This window comes from Sapajus apella, unplaced genomic scaffold, assembly GCF_009761245.1.
Source record: "Sapajus apella isolate SASKATOON/1434 unplaced genomic scaffold, GSC_monkey_1.0 scaffold2, whole genome shotgun sequence".
Classification (NCBI taxonomy): domain Eukaryota; kingdom Metazoa; phylum Chordata; class Mammalia; order Primates; family Cebidae; genus Sapajus; species Sapajus apella.
The window spans coordinates 82231213-82248746 of record NW_022436942.1 but is presented as its reverse complement, the minus strand read 5'-3'; the positions used below and the strand labels follow the sequence as shown (position 1 = coordinate 82248746).

At 43.0% G+C, this 17534-nt stretch overlaps 2 protein-coding genes across 7 annotated transcripts in view; one reads left to right on the top strand and one right to left on the bottom strand.

Moving 5' to 3' along the window:
- The window catches only part of ZNF664 (zinc finger protein 664), a 42051-nt gene extending 33641 nt beyond the window's left edge, over positions 1-8410 (bottom strand). For 3 of the 4 annotated variants that reach the window (XM_032243746.1, XM_032243736.1, XM_032243753.1), the window contains exons 1-2: positions 8017-8161; positions 7321-7456 (exon numbers count right to left, since the gene is read on the bottom strand). The gene's annotated coding sequence lies outside the window, so the exon portion shown is untranslated. Of the gene's footprint in view, positions 1-7320; positions 7457-8016; positions 8162-8391 lie in introns of those variants that run through there. The other variant, XM_032243737.1, reaches the window with a different exon arrangement.
- A 10-nt stretch (positions 8411-8420) lies between these two features.
- CCDC92 (coiled-coil domain containing 92) overlaps positions 8421-17534 on the top strand; it is a 33273-nt gene continuing 24159 nt past the window's right edge. Inside the window, exon 1 of one of the 3 annotated variants that reach the window (XM_032243731.1) lies at positions 8421-8498. The gene's annotated coding sequence lies outside the window, so the exon portion shown is untranslated. Of the gene's footprint in view, positions 8499-8540; positions 8833-9275; positions 9439-17534 lie in introns of those variants that run through there. The other 2 variants (XM_032243729.1, XM_032243732.1) reach the window with 2 other exon arrangements.

Here is a 17534-nt window from a genome sequence, read left to right as displayed (position 1 = left end):
CCAAGAAGTCAGGTGTACTCTTAACAGCACGCTGACTGACAAAAGGACCACTGATGTCCAGAGAAAGCTCCACCACCCACTCATAGAGGCAGAGTCTAGCCCAATGAACCCCAAAGACAGTCACAGTATTACCTGAAGTCAGAGTCATGCAATCTTAAATAACTCTGTATAAAAAACATCAAATGTCCAGCTATGTAGACAGATAGACTCCAATTTACAGATGTATGACTATATTGCAAAAAAAACTTGCCATATAGAAATATTTATTTTAATACCACAGCTACGTATTTTATCTGGTCATTCTTACAACAAAGCATACATGTGTATTGTAAAACTATTCTTTGTAAATCCTCTTCACGAAGAACCCCCATATCCTTGTAAGACCTTTAAACTCAAGCGTGTCCAAAACTGAATCAGTCACCTCCTCGCCAAAGCCTACCATATTCCTGTCTTAATCTGTTTTCTATTGCTTACAAGACAATACCTGAAAAACTGGATAATTTATAAAGAAATTTATCTCTTACAGTTATGGAGGCTGAGAAAGCCCAGGTCAAGGGGCCACATCTGGTGACAGCCCTCCTGCTGGTAGGGACTCTTCAAAGAGCCCTGAGCTGGCACAGGGCATCACACGATGAGAGGGGGCTAAGCGTGTTAACATGCTGTCTCAGGTCTCTCTTCATCTTTTTATAAAGCCCCCAGGTTCCCTCCCATGACAACCCATTAATCCATTAATCTATGAATGGAGCCCTCATGAGCCAAACCTCTGAAGGCCCCGCCTCTACAATATACATCTTTTGTGCAGAAAGCTTTTCTCTGTATTTAAAAATATTCTTTGGTGGTTCATAGACAGTTGCTATGTCAAGAAATATAAATAATTTTAAGACTCTTGATACATATGGCCAATATAACACAAGAGTATGCCATTTTTACCACATCCATTTAGGTACTAGGTACTATATTTTTATCTAAATTTAGACCTTTTATGAAATTGGTGAGAAACTGTAACATCTTCATTACAAAAGTAAATGCCCATTGTAAAAAAAAAAAAAAAAAAAAAAAATTGAAGCAATGCAAACACGTGATGTGAAAAAACAGTCTCCCCTAGGGTTTCCCCAAGAAGTAATCAGAATTAAATGTTTTCCATGTATTCTTGTATTTTTCTAATTCTTATTCACTATGTGTGTGTGTGTGCATGCGTGTGTGCAAACACACCCCCTTCATTATTTTGTTTTGTAGCTCACAAAAAATGAAATTAAGCTTGCTTTTTCGGCTCAATAGTATATTCTAGACATCCATACAGGCTATGTCAGTACGTACAAATCTACCTCTCTATATATAAACTAACAGGCTAGACACGGTGGCTCACGCCTATAATCCCAACACTTTGGGAGGCCAAGGCAGGAGGATCAGGAGGCCAAGCCGGGAGGATCACTTCAGGACAGAAGTTCAAGACTGGCCAGAGTAATGTGGCGAGACTCCATCTCTATAAAAAAATTTAAAAATCAGCCAGGTAGTGGTGTACATATGGAGTCCCAGCTACTTGGGAGGCTGAGGCAGGAGGATCACTTAAGCCCAGGAGATTGAGGCTACAGTGAACCATATTCTGTACCACTGGACTCCAGCCTAGGAAACAGAGCAAGACCCTGTCTCAAACAAAACAAAACAAACCTCATGATAAACAAAACAATACTTGATATTCCACAGTACAGTGGTAATAAAATTTACTGTGATTATCTTCAATTTTTCCTCATTATCAGTGATGCGGCGATAAACATCATTCATATTAACGTATGTCCTCCTATGAGTATAGTAGATTCCCTGAAGTATAGCTGCTAGATCAACACATACTTTTATTTTGATAAAATTCTGCCAAAATTGCCATCTAAAAGGTTGGAACAATTTTATGTCCCAACAATGTATTAGGTGCCTCTTTTACATCACTGGATAGCTTTTTAATTTTTGCCTGATCCCCCTCTTTCCCACAAAAAAAAAATCTAGCTTTTAAATTTCCAACCTCCTAAACACAATGAGGTTGAATTTCCTCTTCACTGTTTAAACACTTTTATCTCTCTGAGAACTATTCTTAGCCTCAATTCATTATCTAAGTGGTCAATTCTATTTATTCTTTACACATGCTACAGGTTTCTTCTCAGTCTGTCACTCTGAAATGTTTTTTGTCACAGAAATTTCAATTGTGATTACAGTCAAATTTATCAATCCTTTCATTATGATTTTAGGTCTTGGTTTACCTAAATGGCCTACCTAAAACACATTATTTCCAGTGTATCCTTCTACACAACAAATTCTCTATTTCCTTCTAAGTTTTTTTTTAAGCTAGTTCCTTAATACATCTCAAAGTCATTTTAAATGGGATGAAGTAGGATCTTTCTTTCCAAATAAAGAGCCATTTATCCCTATACAACATAATGAATTATAATTTCCCAACTGTTAACAAAATACCAACTTTATCATATGTTAAATTCCTATATAAAAATGGGTCTGTTATACTGGATTCTACTTTGCTCCGGGCATCAATCTGTCTATTCTTGAGCTCACCATTTATATTACCGCAACATTACAGTATGCTTTGACTTCTGATATAGCAAATTCCACATTACTGCTTTGCCATTAAACACGTTTGTTGGCCAGGCTCGGTGGCTCAGGCCTGTAATCCCAGCACTTTGGGAGGCTGAGGCGGGCGGATCACCTGAGGTAGGGAGTTCGAGACCAGCCTGGGCAACATGGTGAAACCCCATCTCTACTAAAAATACAAAATTAGCCAGGCATGGTGGCACATGCCTGTAATCCCAGCTACTTGGGAGGCCAAGGCAGGAGAATCACTTGAACCTGGGAGGTGGAGGCTGCAGTGAGCTGAGATCACACCATTGCACTCCAGCCTGGGCAACAACAGCGAAAACCCCACCTCAAGAAAAAAAAAATTGTTGGCCATTCTAGAACATTTACTTCTACAAAAGACTTTTAGAAGTGATTTATCAAGTGTTCAAAAAATAATTGCCACTGGGATTTTGATTGTAAGTACATTGAAATCATAGTTTAATTTGGAGAATTGGAGTTCAATTTAGAGATTGGAGCAATCTTTACAATGATGCCTTCCTCTCTAGGAACAAGTCTGCCCATTTATTTAGGTTAGCTTTTAAATCATTTAGGTAAAAGTTTTTACTGTTCTTCAAAAAGCTTTGGTACATTTATGTCTTACTCGTAAATATTTTCTAGTTTTGCTGCTATTCAGAACAGAATCGAACTTTTCTGTAATCACTAGTTATTTGATTAGTGAATTTACACAGCTTTTCCAACGTTTCACAAGTTATATTTCTATCCAGTGAACTGTTTATTCACATCCTATGACCACCTGTGTGTGAATCTTCATTATTTTCTTCATCAATTTGCATGAGTTCTTTACGTATTGAAAATACTAACTCTTAGCTTATCATTTGCCACTAATATTTTCCCACTTTACGGTTCAGACTCTTTTCCCTTCTCTTTCTAAAGAATAACTTAATTTTTATGTAGTCTAATACACTAATTTTTAATTATTATTTTCTCCATTGTTTCTAATAGCACCAGCTACTTACATATTTGAGTTCCCTGTAGGTGCCTGGGCCTTTATCTCTTACTCTCATAACACCTGCAAAGTGGGGATTATTTTCCTCACTTAAAATACTCCAGTTTAGATATATCTGAGTCTAAAGCATGTGCTCTAACCACCTCAGCATGTAAAACTCCTCTTTCCAGATGTTTAATATTTACTTCCATTTTCTTTAGATTCAGGGGCATTTGTGATTTTGCTATTAGTTATTACATTTCCATATAAAAAAGTTTATTTCTGGGGTTCTAAGTTCCAGTGACCTGTACGGATATTTTACAGCCAGAATGATACTGTTTTAATGAATGTGGCTCTGTTTGTCTTATCTCATTACTCATAATTACTCTGCCAAGTTCACCCCAAAGTAAACATATCCATAACACGCAGATATGACAGCCAGGAAGATGTCCTCTCTTTCCATTTAAGGTACCCCTTCAGACCTTTCACGATACTTTATGGTCTCCTCCATAGAACGCACACTTGACTCTGTAAGGTTCTGGTTTTATATGGTTCACTTGTTTGGCTGCAACGTGGTCAGAGCCAGTTTCTTTTTCGGGTTTTTGTTTTTGTTTTTGCCATGGTAGGTTATTTCTGGAATTCAGAAAGCTATTAATTTTGTACATATACTAGTACATGGTCACTTCATCAATTTTCTGCCTAATAATTTTTGTTATTGTTTCCCTAGTCAATAGCATCTATAAATATTTCCCTTCTTTTCATTTTAGAGCCTCACTTCACTCCAACCTCATGTACTACTGCTTTATCAAAACATAAAAACCCTGTTAAATAATGTCCCAGTTTTTAACTTGACTCACTGACACTTTTAAGTATAGTGTAAACAACCAGTTTAACATTTTATGTGTACTTTTTGCATACAAATTACTTATTGCCACTTTTATTTATCCCCACTTTTTAAAAATAAGAAACAAGGCGTTTTTGCTTTGTTTTGTTTCGTTTTTTTAAATCAAACACTGATTTGACCTTAGTATACCTGGTGAAGTCAATGTGAATTCCACGGGAAAGCCCACATCTTTTCCAGACAGCCCTCTGAGATGGCTTACCTGGTCTCCCCACTTCAACTCTCCACCCCCAGCACGCCCCCACATTTTGCATGCAGCAACTAGAGTGGCTGTTTAAAGATACAAATCTGATTACATAACTCCTCTTCGTAAAACCCAACCAGTATCATGGTTTCCCATTTCACATGGGATAAAATACAACCACTTTTACCTGCCCTACAAGACCCTACCCCTGGCCTAGCCACTGTTGCCCTTCACCTCCACAGTCTATCCACAGTCATTCTTTCAGTTCCTGGAATGGGCAAAGCTTTTTCCCCCTTTGAGTCTTTCCCACATGCTGTTCCTCTGCCTGGAAATATCCCCCACTTCCCTCCACACTAACACCTACTCACTCTTCAAATCTCAGCTTAAATCTCGTTTTTACAGAAAAGCCTTTCCTAGGCCCCTTCTCTCCACTCTAAAATTTGGTCTCCCCTTTTTTATACTCCCTCATAGCTGCTTAACTTCCACAGCAGATACCATAGTTTGTGATCATAGGTGTAGTTGTGGGATTGTGTTTAAATTCTGATCCCCTCCCCCCTCACAGATTCTGCACTTCAAGAAAACAAGTACAAGCTGATTTTGCTGTCCACCCTACGTATGGCCAATGTACATATGTACATATGTATCTCACATGTATCTCAAAGAAAGAAAAATACCTACAAAGCCCCTAATCATATCTTGTACACTTAAAACGTTACCATCACATCATTCAATCATTATTTAAATGATTAAAATATTAAATCTCAATATTAAAACTCTTTCTTACACAGCCTACAAATTTGGTAACAATCCCTTTTCCCTGAAGGACATAAAAGATAATCTGAATCTGCTGCTGCCATAGAAAAATACATGTACAACTTACAACTCTAGGAAATAAGCATAAATATTACAGTGAGGGTATTGTTCTGTCTAGTGTTCAGTTTGCTGATATGTTTATTCACAGTCAACTAACTTATATGCCTTATTTTTTAAGGCATGTAAAAAAATTAGCGGCTGGGCACAGTGGCTCACACCTGTAAACCCAACACTTTAGGAGGATTGCTTGAGGCCAGGAGTTTAAGACCAGTTGGGGCAAGACAGTAAGACCCTGTCTTTACAAAAATAAAATAAATCTGGCTGTAGTCAGTCCTAACTACCAGGGAGGCTGAAGCAGGAGGATTACTTGAGTCCAGGAGTCCGAGGCTGCAGTGAACTAGGAATACGGTGCTGTACTCCAGCAGTGAACTAGGATCATGCCACTGCACTCCAGCCTGGGCAACAGAAAGAGATCCATTTTCATTCAATCTCTCTTTTTTTTTTAAGAAGAGAAAGAAGAAAAGAAAGCCCTAGGAATAAATGCTTTGTAAAATATTGTTTAAGAAGTCCAATGTATTGTCATTACTTGATAAAAATTAATTTAAAAATCACAAATTAAAAGGCATTCACAGTTGACTAGTGTTCTGCAAAATATAAATGATATTTCAAATAATTTTTGGATCACAAAGGCTAATAAAACCAATCTTTATATACAACTTTACACTCAAAAAAAGGATATGCATTTTATCACTGAACTCTATGCAACAGGCAGAGCAGGCCATTTACAGAAAAGAAAACTAAGGCTTGGTGTGATTCAATGTCCTCCCCAAGGTCACACAACTTGTAACTGGTAGAGTCAGAACTACCATAGGGGAAGGGTGGCTGCTCCCACCTGTAAATTTCTTAACCAAAAAAGAACTCCATCATAAATGCCTAACCTCTATAATTAGTGTAGATCTGTGCTCCTACCACCGAAATTTCATCTCACCAGAGAACCACTACCAGCGAAAAAGCTGTTTTAAAGTTAAGACTTAAACTGCTATCAATTTGGGAAATGGCTAAACCATGGTATATTGAAACTATGGCACATGATGCAGTTGTGACAAATGAAGCATTATATGCTAAAATTGCAAGGTAGGCTACAACAGTCCTTGTTAAAGGAGTCACAAATGATATAAGCACACACACGTAAAAGTATTCCAAAAGATCTAGAAGGACACACACCACACACAACAGTCGGCATCCCAGGAGACAAGAGGTGGATAGCCAAAGACAAAATGCCATCTCTGTGATACGCTGTTTTTTACAAAGAAAATGTACTACTCTGCTCGTTTAAAATTAATTTTTAAATTTTAAATTAACCTGTGGGTTGAACAAGGTCAATTTCCTGTTCTAAAAAAAAACTATGCATCTACAAAGGAAATAGGGGCCCTTGCTAAATAAGAAGACAAAATGCCTAAAAACCGTTTTAACTTGTGAAAACAAACTGTGTAAATATCAGAAAACGTTCCTTTAAGAAGGCAACGGCTCGGCGATCTTTTTTCAGTATCTGGTCTCCTTTGTTGCAGTAAGACAGCCCATAAACCAACCAGCAACCAGAACAGTTCGGAGCAGGCTCCCGGGGAGATTTAGTTGTTAGAGTTCGACAAGAAAGGTTTCACAAAGGAGCTGACTTCTGGGGAAAGCGAGAGGTGATTTGGAGAGATGGGTCCGGATGGGAAAATGTCTGGGAGGGGGGTATGCGGAGTTCCTCAGAAGCCGGGGACAGTGAGAAAACTGCCGTGGTGTCCTGGAAGGGGTGAGAATGCCCGCGGAGGTGGGAGTCGAGAGGGAAGCGGGCAGCGCCGGCAGCCAGTTTACCTGGGTGAGAATCCGGCCCTTGTTGTGGTCAAACAATGGAGGCGTCCGGCGGCAGCAGCCTTCTGCGCTGGGTGCGCGAGGGGTTCCTCATCACCTGGGCGGGATGCTCGCCTCCTCTGCCCGGACGCAGGGCGCCCTGAAAAACACACAGCACCCCATGCAGCGGCTCCTCCGCAGCCGCCCGGCTCCTCGGTCCCCCGGCGCAGCCATGACCGCCTCTCCCGGGACCCGCTTGGAAGGGCTCCAAGGCGCGGCTCCACGGGCGACGAGGGCGGCCGCGCTCCCCCTTCCCTCCGCTCCAACAACAATGGAGCCGGGCTCGGGAGTCCGGCTCCCGCGGGGCCTCGCCCGGCCTCGCCCTGCCTGCTGCCCAGCCCTCGCTCGTGCCGGCCGCCATCTGCGCCCCCCGGCCCCGCTGCCCCGCTCCCCCGCACTGCGGGCCCGCGGCCGCCCGCCCGAGGCCCGAGGGGCGGCTTCTCGGCCCGGGGCCCGCCCGGCTGCGTGAAGGCGCTCTGACCTTCCCCGCCATCCCCAAGGGCCGGGCCAGCCAGAGGCCCATCATCCGGGATGGGTTGTTTTTCTTCTCTTTAACCCACTCCACCTCCTTCCCACCCCCAGCCCACTCCCCGGCCGCCGGCCCCCGCCTCCCTCCAGGAAAGAAAGAAAGAGACTGCCGCCCGGCCGCTGAGAACTCACTCCAAGTGAGGGGAGTCGGCGCCCCAGGCCGCGGGCGCCGCGCACCCACCTCCCTCTCCACAGGGACACCTCACAGGTGCGCCTCCGAGCCGCGCGCGCGCGCGCTCCGCACACCCAGACGCCTCCGGGGGACAGCGCGCGTGCGCACGCACGAGGCCGGGGAGCCCCGGGGGAGCGGGGGCCGTACGCATGCGCGCCGCCCGACCCGCGCCCCCATCCCCCGCCCCCGCCCCCGCCCCCGCCCCCCAGCACCGGCCCGGCCCGGCCACCCGCACCCCCGCGCACGGCGCGCGCGCGCTCCCGCTCGCCTCCCTCGCTCCTCCCCGCGCGCTCGCCCCGGCCGCGTTTCCCAGGGCAACCGCAGTGCGGCCGCACCTGAGCTGTGCGCCTGCGTCCCGCTGGCCGGACCCTCCCTTCCCCTCGGCCCTCGCCCCCGCCTCGCCACAGCCGGGGGGAAGGGGGGCGTCGCCCCGCCTAGTCAAGTGAGTATCAGCCCGGCCGCCCCCGCCCCGCCCGGCCGACACAGACCAGCCGCCGCGCCGGCGCCTCGCCCGCCGGGTCAGCGCGGCCAGGCCTTGCCGCCGGCCCCGCTCCCAGGGTGCACCGCGGCGAGCGCTCGGGTGGGAGCGAGCGAGATGCGCCGGGCGGGCAGCGCCCACTGACCTCCCTCGGCGGCCCGGCCCGGGCAGCGCCTGAGCCCAGCCGGCCCCGCCCGCCGTGCCCCGCCCATGGGCAGCCGGCTCCCGCCGCCGCCCGCCGGGAAGACCCAACCGAGCGGGACAGCCGCCTGAAGGAGCGCGACGGCGGCGCCCGCAGGTGAGGCGGAGCCCGGGGTGTGCCGAGTCCGGCCCCGCTCACCTGGCGGCGCCGGAGAGGCCGGGAGGGGACGGGAGTTCGTGGCGATGACTTTAAAAACCCTCCCCGCCGGTAGACTGGGGACGGGGTCCTCCCGCCCCACCCCCGGGGCTCGGGAGCCACGCTAGCTCTGCGGGGGGCAGGGCGGGCCCCGGGCGAAGGCAACTTGGGGGACGCGGAGTAGCGGGGGAGAGGGCCCCTGAGGCGCGGCAACCCCCGTGTGCGCCCCCTCGGGGTCCGCCGGCCCCCTTTGGGGAGGGGGCGCCCCGGCCCAGGCTTCAGTCCAGGGTGCGGACCAGCAGCGGCGCGCGCCCACGCCAGTGCCAAGGGGGAGGAGAGGCCGGCCCCGGGGCGCTCCTGCCAGCCCCGGGGTGGGATCGCAGGGCGAGGGATCCGCATTGCAGGTGCACCAGGAGCGCCCCGGGGCCTAGCCCGGCTTTGTCTGGGATGCTGGGGGGAGGAGGCCGCCTGAATCCACATCGCCTTTCTAAATGCATGTTACCACCCGGGGCACCTTAGAGACCCTCCCTGACAAGTTGTATCGCCTCCTATCCTGGTAGCCTCTCCGTAAGTACACTGCCTTCCAGCCCCTTCCTGAAGCTTTGATGCGGCTTTAGTTTACTCTAAATAACGATTTGCCTGTGATTCTCGAAGCTGAGCTGAATGCACAAACACAGCAGAGCCCCAGGCTTGGCTACTGGGCTGCTGTCTGCTGCCGCCAGTGAGTTCCTCTAACTTAGGTTTTCTGACCTGTATTGTTTCATTTCAAGCTTTGATTTTTAGCAGCACGATCTAGTCCACTAATGAAAATGAGGCGGCCTGAGAGAAAATGTAACAGGGCTCTGTAGCTTAGGTTGCAGTAGTTGGTTTTGTAACAAAACACAAGCTACCAGGCTGTAATACTTTAATATATTACGCATTTCCAAAAAACTGTAAGAGTATTAAAGCTAGGATTGCCGTTTTAAAACTTTCACGTTTGAAATTTAAAGGGCATTGGGATTGATTAAATGATTTTTTTGGTTGGGGAGCACGGTCAAGAATTCCCATACATTTTCTCGCCATTGCATTGTAAGGAAAAAGATGCTAACATTTAAAGTGCCTTTTACCTCCAAAGGTGTTTTGAAATGTATGTAATTCTTTTGGATTAACTGTTTGGAAGAAGGCTTTAAGACTCGTGATTATATGTTCGGGTATGCGTACGTAAACATACACACCACTGAAAAACCTTAAAATAGTTTTGTTACCTCTCTGCATTATATTATGATTACGCAGTAGTTTTAGTTTAGGTACATTTAAAGTCTAAAGTATGGGACAATTATTTGTGTCAGGTTTTTACTGTAACACATTTTAAATACATCAGTCTAACAAATAGGTTTTTTGGAAATTAGATATTTTTATTAACTCTTTTTTTTAAAAAGCAAATCATTCATTTGGGTTCATAATTCTTTCTTCTGCCATATTGGATAAATTGATCTCAACATAATTACCTAATTGGTAGGATGCCTTTGCAACAATCCTAACGTTAATACAGTGTTGATGCTTTTTAAAAATATTTATATTAAAAAGCATTTTCTCGTATTTCTGACGAGAAAAGTCATGGAACTTTTTCCTTCTATCTGGAACAAGGTCAGCCATAAATAGTTTCTAATACGTAGTGGGCACACGTTTGTTAACTAAGATTAATTATATCTACTGAATTGACTGAATTCCGTATCCTTCAAAGGCAGTGACTAGGTGACTTTGTGTCTTCACACACCAATGTTGCAGTAAATATTTGAGTCATATTGAAGTTTCAGCCTGGTGAGTTTGGTGCTAACTTAATAACACCAGTTTTCACAACTTCAGCTCTGTTGTTTCAACCTGCAGAAGGATTTGGGCAGGGAAGTGGCTGTGTCCTATTGTCTTCAAATATTTGAAGGTCTGTCATGCAGCAAGGGATTTCATTTATTTTGAGTAATTATTGAGTACGGAAAAACAGATTTCACTTCTGTATAAGGCAAAAGTTGTTTATGATGAGAACTAGCGGTGGAAAGAAGGGGCTGCTGCTTCCGTAGGGGCTTTCGGGATAGCTGATTCCCCACTTGGCGTGAATGGCTGCTAGGAGGTATCACAGCGGTATGGGAGGGTCTTTCTAAGAGGGACTCCTGGCTATTCCGTTGGCAACTATATCGTGGACTTCTGTACTTCCCTTTTAGTGCTGTGTTTTGTTTTTTGTTTTCTTATGCTAGCTTCTACAATTGTGGACATAGCAACATCCCCAGACACCTGCATGAACCCTGGGAAGACTTTAGTAGGTTAAAGACCCACCTGGTATCAAAGATGATTCTTAGTCCTGCTTTGCATTTGTATGGTGCATTACAGGGAATAAAACACTCTCAAATTCAATGTGTTGTTTTAAAAGACTCTTTTTAATTATATATGATTTGTATTTCTTTCTTTGACTTTTATTTTCTACAGTAAACATTGAATCAAGAGGAAAATTACCCAAGCAGAAAAGTCTTTTTTTAAAGCTCTTTTTTAAAAATGGGATGGTGCCAGTCATTCTTTGGAGAGCCAGCAAGTTGTGAAGGTGAATCGTTCTTTTACTTAGCTGAAAACATTTTTTTAAAAGATACTGAATAAGAGATGATTCTTGTGCTTGCTCTGCATTTTAGTTTGTTTATTTCATTACTCAAACATGACTCAAGTTTCACAGCAAAAAGTCCAGTCATATCCACCCACATTAAGTTGCATTGGAGGTTTTTTTCAGTATGTCTGCATGGTTTTTAAAATATGCTGGCAGCTGAAGGTAAAACAAAGCCAAGAAGTAGAATTACAGTGAGCCGAACGAAAAGCTTAGGGGAATTGGAGCTTTGTGTTTGAAGAAGAAAAAGATATGCCCGATTTGTATGAAATCAATCTTGAGAATGATGGTTTTGTCAACAAGGGGAGCAATGATTTATCTATTGTAACAGAGATTCAGCTACTGAGTGTCAACCTAATACATGTACTAAGTGGGTCAGTGAGGTTGGGACTCCAGTCTGTGACTAAGAAGCAGAGCAGAGTTTCCAGTGAACATCGGAGTGCCCAATACACAGGATTGAAATGCAGCAAGACAGTAATGAGGCCAATTGAGTTAAACCAAGGTCTGACCTCTCCAGTTTAGGAAGAAGAGAAAAAAAAATCAGAATTAATGTCTACGTAGACTTAACTTTTAAAACGTCTTTTAAAATAGTTACTCTCTCTTGTTCTCTAGCAGATGAGTTGGTCTCATGCTTTTGTGTCTCTTACCCATTAGCTGACTTTGGGTGTGTTAAGTGACAATGACTCCTCAAACTTTGAACACGGAGTATACCATTTATTTATGCTGTATACATGAAGGGAAAAGAGAAGAATATCAAGTTTTTCTGGCCAATCAAGAAATAAAATAAAACCTTAAAAGTATTTATTTTTTCAGGAAAAAAAATTACAGGTACTACTTAAATATTATCACCAGGACAACAAATTGCCAAATAAGGCAACCAGTTAGAAAGCAGCATTTTAGAGGTTAAAGGTTGCATTTCAAAGCCATTAACCACGACTTCTGAAAGGATTACACAAATATCTTAAAAGACTTCTTTGTTAACCAGAAGACAATTTATATTTATATGCAAATGTCCACACTGGAGAGCAGATTAAGATGAATCCTTTCATGATTATTCCCAATTTATTGCTTTATCAGAAAGAACTTTACGAAGCAAGAAATGTCTACTCTTACTGTGAAGGAGTAGGTTTTCTCCTTCTTTCTGAAATTCTTTATTCTAGCTGAATTCTCAGACTGAGCAGTGAACTTCCATTGGTTAGCACTGTATAGAGCAAGCCTGATAAAGCTGCTTACAATAAGGGGAAAAAATGAGAGAAGAAAACTTAATAAATGGAATACAAGGCACATAATTCTCTGCTTCTACAAATTTTCTCTTTGTTGCCTCCTTGGCAACACTTAAGATATTAAAATTAGGTCTGCTTAAGATCCATTATCCTTTGCTCTTCAGATTTCCTCCCCAACCTATATCTAAATGCGTCCTGTGCCCTTCTCATATACTACGCAGGTAAGAGAGTTTATGAGAAGTCGTTAAAGCCCATTTTCTTACGTAACATTGTTTAAGCAGTAACGCTACATCCAAATTGTAATTCCCAGTATTATTACAATATATGTTTCTTAAAGTTGCACATTTTTGTAGCATCATACTCTGAAAAGGCGATCTTTCGTATAATGTAGAGGACACATAAAAACGCTGGGTTCCCAAGAGAAAGTTCCATCTCTGTCATAGCATAAGTATCTTAGGATCTCCTAATTTTTCTAATGATGAATGTAAGAGGTTAGGCTCATGCCATACCCCAAACATTGAAGGAGGCTTTTTGTAACTCCTTTCTCTCCAGCTATCATACACATCAACCCAGATGAAAGGCACTGCCAGTGTTTCTGACTCCGTGGCTAGTAGCATGGAGAGCAGATGTACTTTTAAAACATAGCCAGGTCTTGCACATTGATAAGAAAGATGGAGGAAGGTTGGGGTTTTTTGCTCAGTTTTGTGTTCCCATAGATAAGAACATAGCAGAAGTTACTAGGTCTGGCTTGTCAATTTTCAAGGAAGGTCAGTATTTGATACTGAATCATCTTTTGGTTGAGTCCCTATGACCAGACCAGAAAGTTCTAGTGAAATAGAGCAGCGGCTTTCTGGCATTAAGGTAATTGCTCATTGACATGTCCTATTGCTCTGCAGGGTCGAAGGATATGTAATCCTCAGCCTCTGCAATGTGATAGATTTCAAGTGAGGAATTATTTTCCATCAATACAGCGGTCAAGTCAGTTTTTGACAGGTCTATTGGTACGATAAGGCTGTGGTATCAGGACCCAGTTCAGAGACGAACAAACCCAAACTGTATTGTTGGAGGGCAAAGGCAGGTTTTTAGGGGAGAGACAAAATAGGAACAAATAAAGACAGAAGTGAGACCTTGGAGACGGGTTGAGAGCTGTCCGTTTGGAAGTGTTCTTGTGTCTCATCCCTGGTTGCAGGATGGAACTCAGAACTTGGGTGACCATTGGCTAATTCTAGAACACTCCACTGAATGTTACTCATTAGCAGACTGTGGTTAGAGCAGAGAGCCTTTCTAAGTAGTCTCAGGATGCCAGCAGGACCTGCCTGTACAGTGACCATCTTAAGTCTGAAATGTAAGTGAAAAGCAGCAGATTAGCCATTCCTGTGCTTAGAGGAAATCTGAGTTTAATTGGAAGTTGTCAAGTAGTTGGGCCAGCATGTTCCTACGGAAGAAACTGGGAGTCCTCAGCACGTTAGTAGCCAGCAGAACTATAGAATTCCTTGCAGGAAGGTTGAAGTGATACTTGGACTGAACTGCGGAGTGAACCTGGGAATGAAGTGCACTGACACCCTCACCAGTGCTTTCCATCAATGTGCAAGACTCAGCTATTCCTCAGAACACAGCTTCCTCTCACATGGAAGCTTCTACCATTGGGGGCGTAACCAGGAGCCTCTGAAGCCTACTCAGTTTTTTAGGTGAAGATCCCAGATTTTTGTTTGTCACAACTCTCATGTTTACATTTATAGGTAGGGAATCCAGCCACCTCAGTCCAGTTTCTGGAAATTCCTGGCTAGGTTATTATTCACAGTTCCATTTGGATATTTTACCACCTCTTCTGATTGTGGACAAGACAGTGAAGGCATTGATGAATGTGTAGGGCTTTACAGCTTTATTTATAATCTGATCTAGAAATTATGAACTCCTATTATAAATAGACACACTTAATATACCAAATCTGGAAATAAAATATTTTCTGAAGTCTTTTTGACAGTCACTGTGTCAGCCTTTGCATGCATCTTCCACACCCAGTGAAATTAGTAAAGCATTCACATGAAAACCCATTTTTCTCATTTGAATAAAATCAATCTGAATATGCTTACTAATGCCCGCCCTGCCACCCCCCCATAGATAAGCTGCTCTCTTGTTTTATGGCTGCTTCCCACAACATGAGTGGACATGTGAGACAACTCTCACATTGCTGATGAGCTACCCTGGGAGATTTGGAACATGCTACTCATCCAACTTTCCCTGGCATCCCTTCCTGTTGATGTGTACCAGGCCATGGGACACAGGAGTGAGATGAAGGCATTAAATACTTTGGAGCTACCACGGGGCTCTCTGAAACCCTGTCAAGTCTTCAGAGTCCCTTTTACAATGTGGGGCCTGATCTGGGACGACTGTGGGAAAGAGCCGCCATAAGGGACTGTTCTGTCTAAGAAAGAAGACTGACCATAGATAACCTTGACCGTGTTATTCACCAAAGAAAGTGTTATTTCCAAAACAGCCCAACATGGGTTACCATGAGGGCCATGAGAAATGTAAGCTCCTCCAAGAGTGTACAGCCCTCACTGTTTTCACAATTGTCCATAGTCAAGAGAGTCAGGAAAAAGAGTGAGAAAGAAAAGCAGGACTTCATACTTGTGAGTGCGATAAGCTTTGACTTCTGAACAGAATATACAGAGGTAAAGTTGAATAAAGATTCTTCTTTATTGAGAAGAGAGAGCATACCAAAGACCAATTTACTTTTCTGTAAGTGATTAGTCTTGTCTCCTTAATTATACACAAGTGTTAATTGATTCGCCTCACTATACCTTGGTGTACACGTACATACACGGAGTCATTCCAAACAGTATATTTAATTGGCAATATATTTAACAATTTAAAATTGTAGTGTTTAAATGTTATCAAGCATATCAGGTGTCCTAATACATCCATTGATTTTACCATCATAGTATGAGCTTTAAGAACAAGTATTCAAAGCTGAGGTGCGCAGATCACGAGGTCAAGAGATCGAGACCATCCAGGCCAACATGGTGAAAACCCATCTCTACTAAAAAATACAAAAAATTAGTTGGGCATGGTTGTGCACATCTGTAGTTCCAGCTACTCAGGAGGCTGAGGCAGGAGAATTGCTTGAACCTGGGAGGCGGAGGTTGCAGTGGGCCGAGATCACACCACTGCACTCCAGCCTGGCACCTGGTGACAGAGTCAGACTCTGTCTCAAAAAAAAAAAAAAAGTATTCAAAAGAAGACCTAGCAGCTCTCCATGGGGATTGTCAGGTGACAAGGGATATTTTTTACATTTGAATTTCAATTTCTTTATTAGTGTTTAGGTAAATATAAATTATTAACTAATTGCCTCACTATTCTGCTGGTCCAAAGGGAATTAGGGACTTTAGAAAACAAAATTTCATTAAAAAATAATGCAATTGTTATTTAAAATTGTCAGAGAAATGTGGCCTCTTAAAACATTACTCAGCTAATGGAAGTAGAGTAGCTCTTGGTTGTCATGTAATATTATCTGAGATTTTTAAAAAGCAGTTTATAAAGATACTGGTTTCTTAAGTTACAGCGTCCTTTCTTTTGTATACTCATGTTTAGATTCACCTACTCTGAAATCATGGTGTTAGGTAGTGATTGATCTATTCTGTAAGGCAAGTGTCAAGAATTTAGTAAGTTCCATTTAATTTAGCCTCTATGAAAAAATTCTACTTTTTGTATGAATTGATATGTGTAGGATTGTCTATGCCTCACTCCCAAATATTAGCTCCACAGAGGCAGAATTTTTCTTTCTTTTATTTGTTGGTGTGTTCCAAGTGTTTTCCACAGTGCCTGGCTCAAAAATGCTTCCCTTATAGAAAGAATGAACTGTAATACTTCATATCACCTCCCCCCTGTGGAAGACATAACCTTCTCTTATACCCCCAAATTCACAAAAATAGATGTGAAAGGATTTGCTTTAAAAGTACCAAGAACTTGAATAATTTCTTTTATGTAGTTTTCCGTGTTATATGAGAATAGCCTCGCTAATACAGATACTTTAAAAAATAACTTTTCAGTTTGTACCTGTTATCTCTAAACTTTGTTTTTAAACCTTTTACAACCTGAGCAATTGTTTTTACTTTGAAAGAGAGTCCTTTTCCAAGTACAAACACATTTTAAGATTTACCAGCTCAATACTTATTACTTTAACTTCTCCAGTATATTTCTGCAAATTACAAACTTCAAATTATGGCTCTTGTAAACAGGGTTTCCTGGTGACCATGGAGCCTGAACTTTCATTTCTCCCAGCCTGGAAAGCTTTCTTAAAGTGCTAGTATATATAAAATATTAGGAGTTCTGACATGATTTCATAAATTTATTGGGAGTCTTTAAAATCCTCATAAGGTTTACATATTTAGTAAAGTCCTTAAAAACAAAACTCTTTGCACTGTAGAATTTTTTTTTCTTCTGAAGACGGAGTCTTGCACTGCTGCCCAGGCTGGAGTGTAGTGGTGCAATCTCTGCTGACTGCAGCCTCCACCTCCTGGTTTAAGTGATTCTCCTGCCTCAGCCTCCCAAGTAGCTGGGATTACAGGCATGCACCACAATGCCCAGCTAATTTTTTGTATTTTTAGTAGGGACAGGGTTTCACCTTGTTGGCCAGGCTGGTCTTGAACTCCTGACCTCATGATCGCCCGCCTCAGCCTCTCAAGGTACTGGATTACAGGCATGAGCTACTGTGCCTGACCTGAAGAAATATGCCTGTCTTAGTAATAGTACTCCTGTGGAAACTGTACAGCTAGGTCAGCTTCAGTGTGTTCACTTAATTTCTATATAAATAC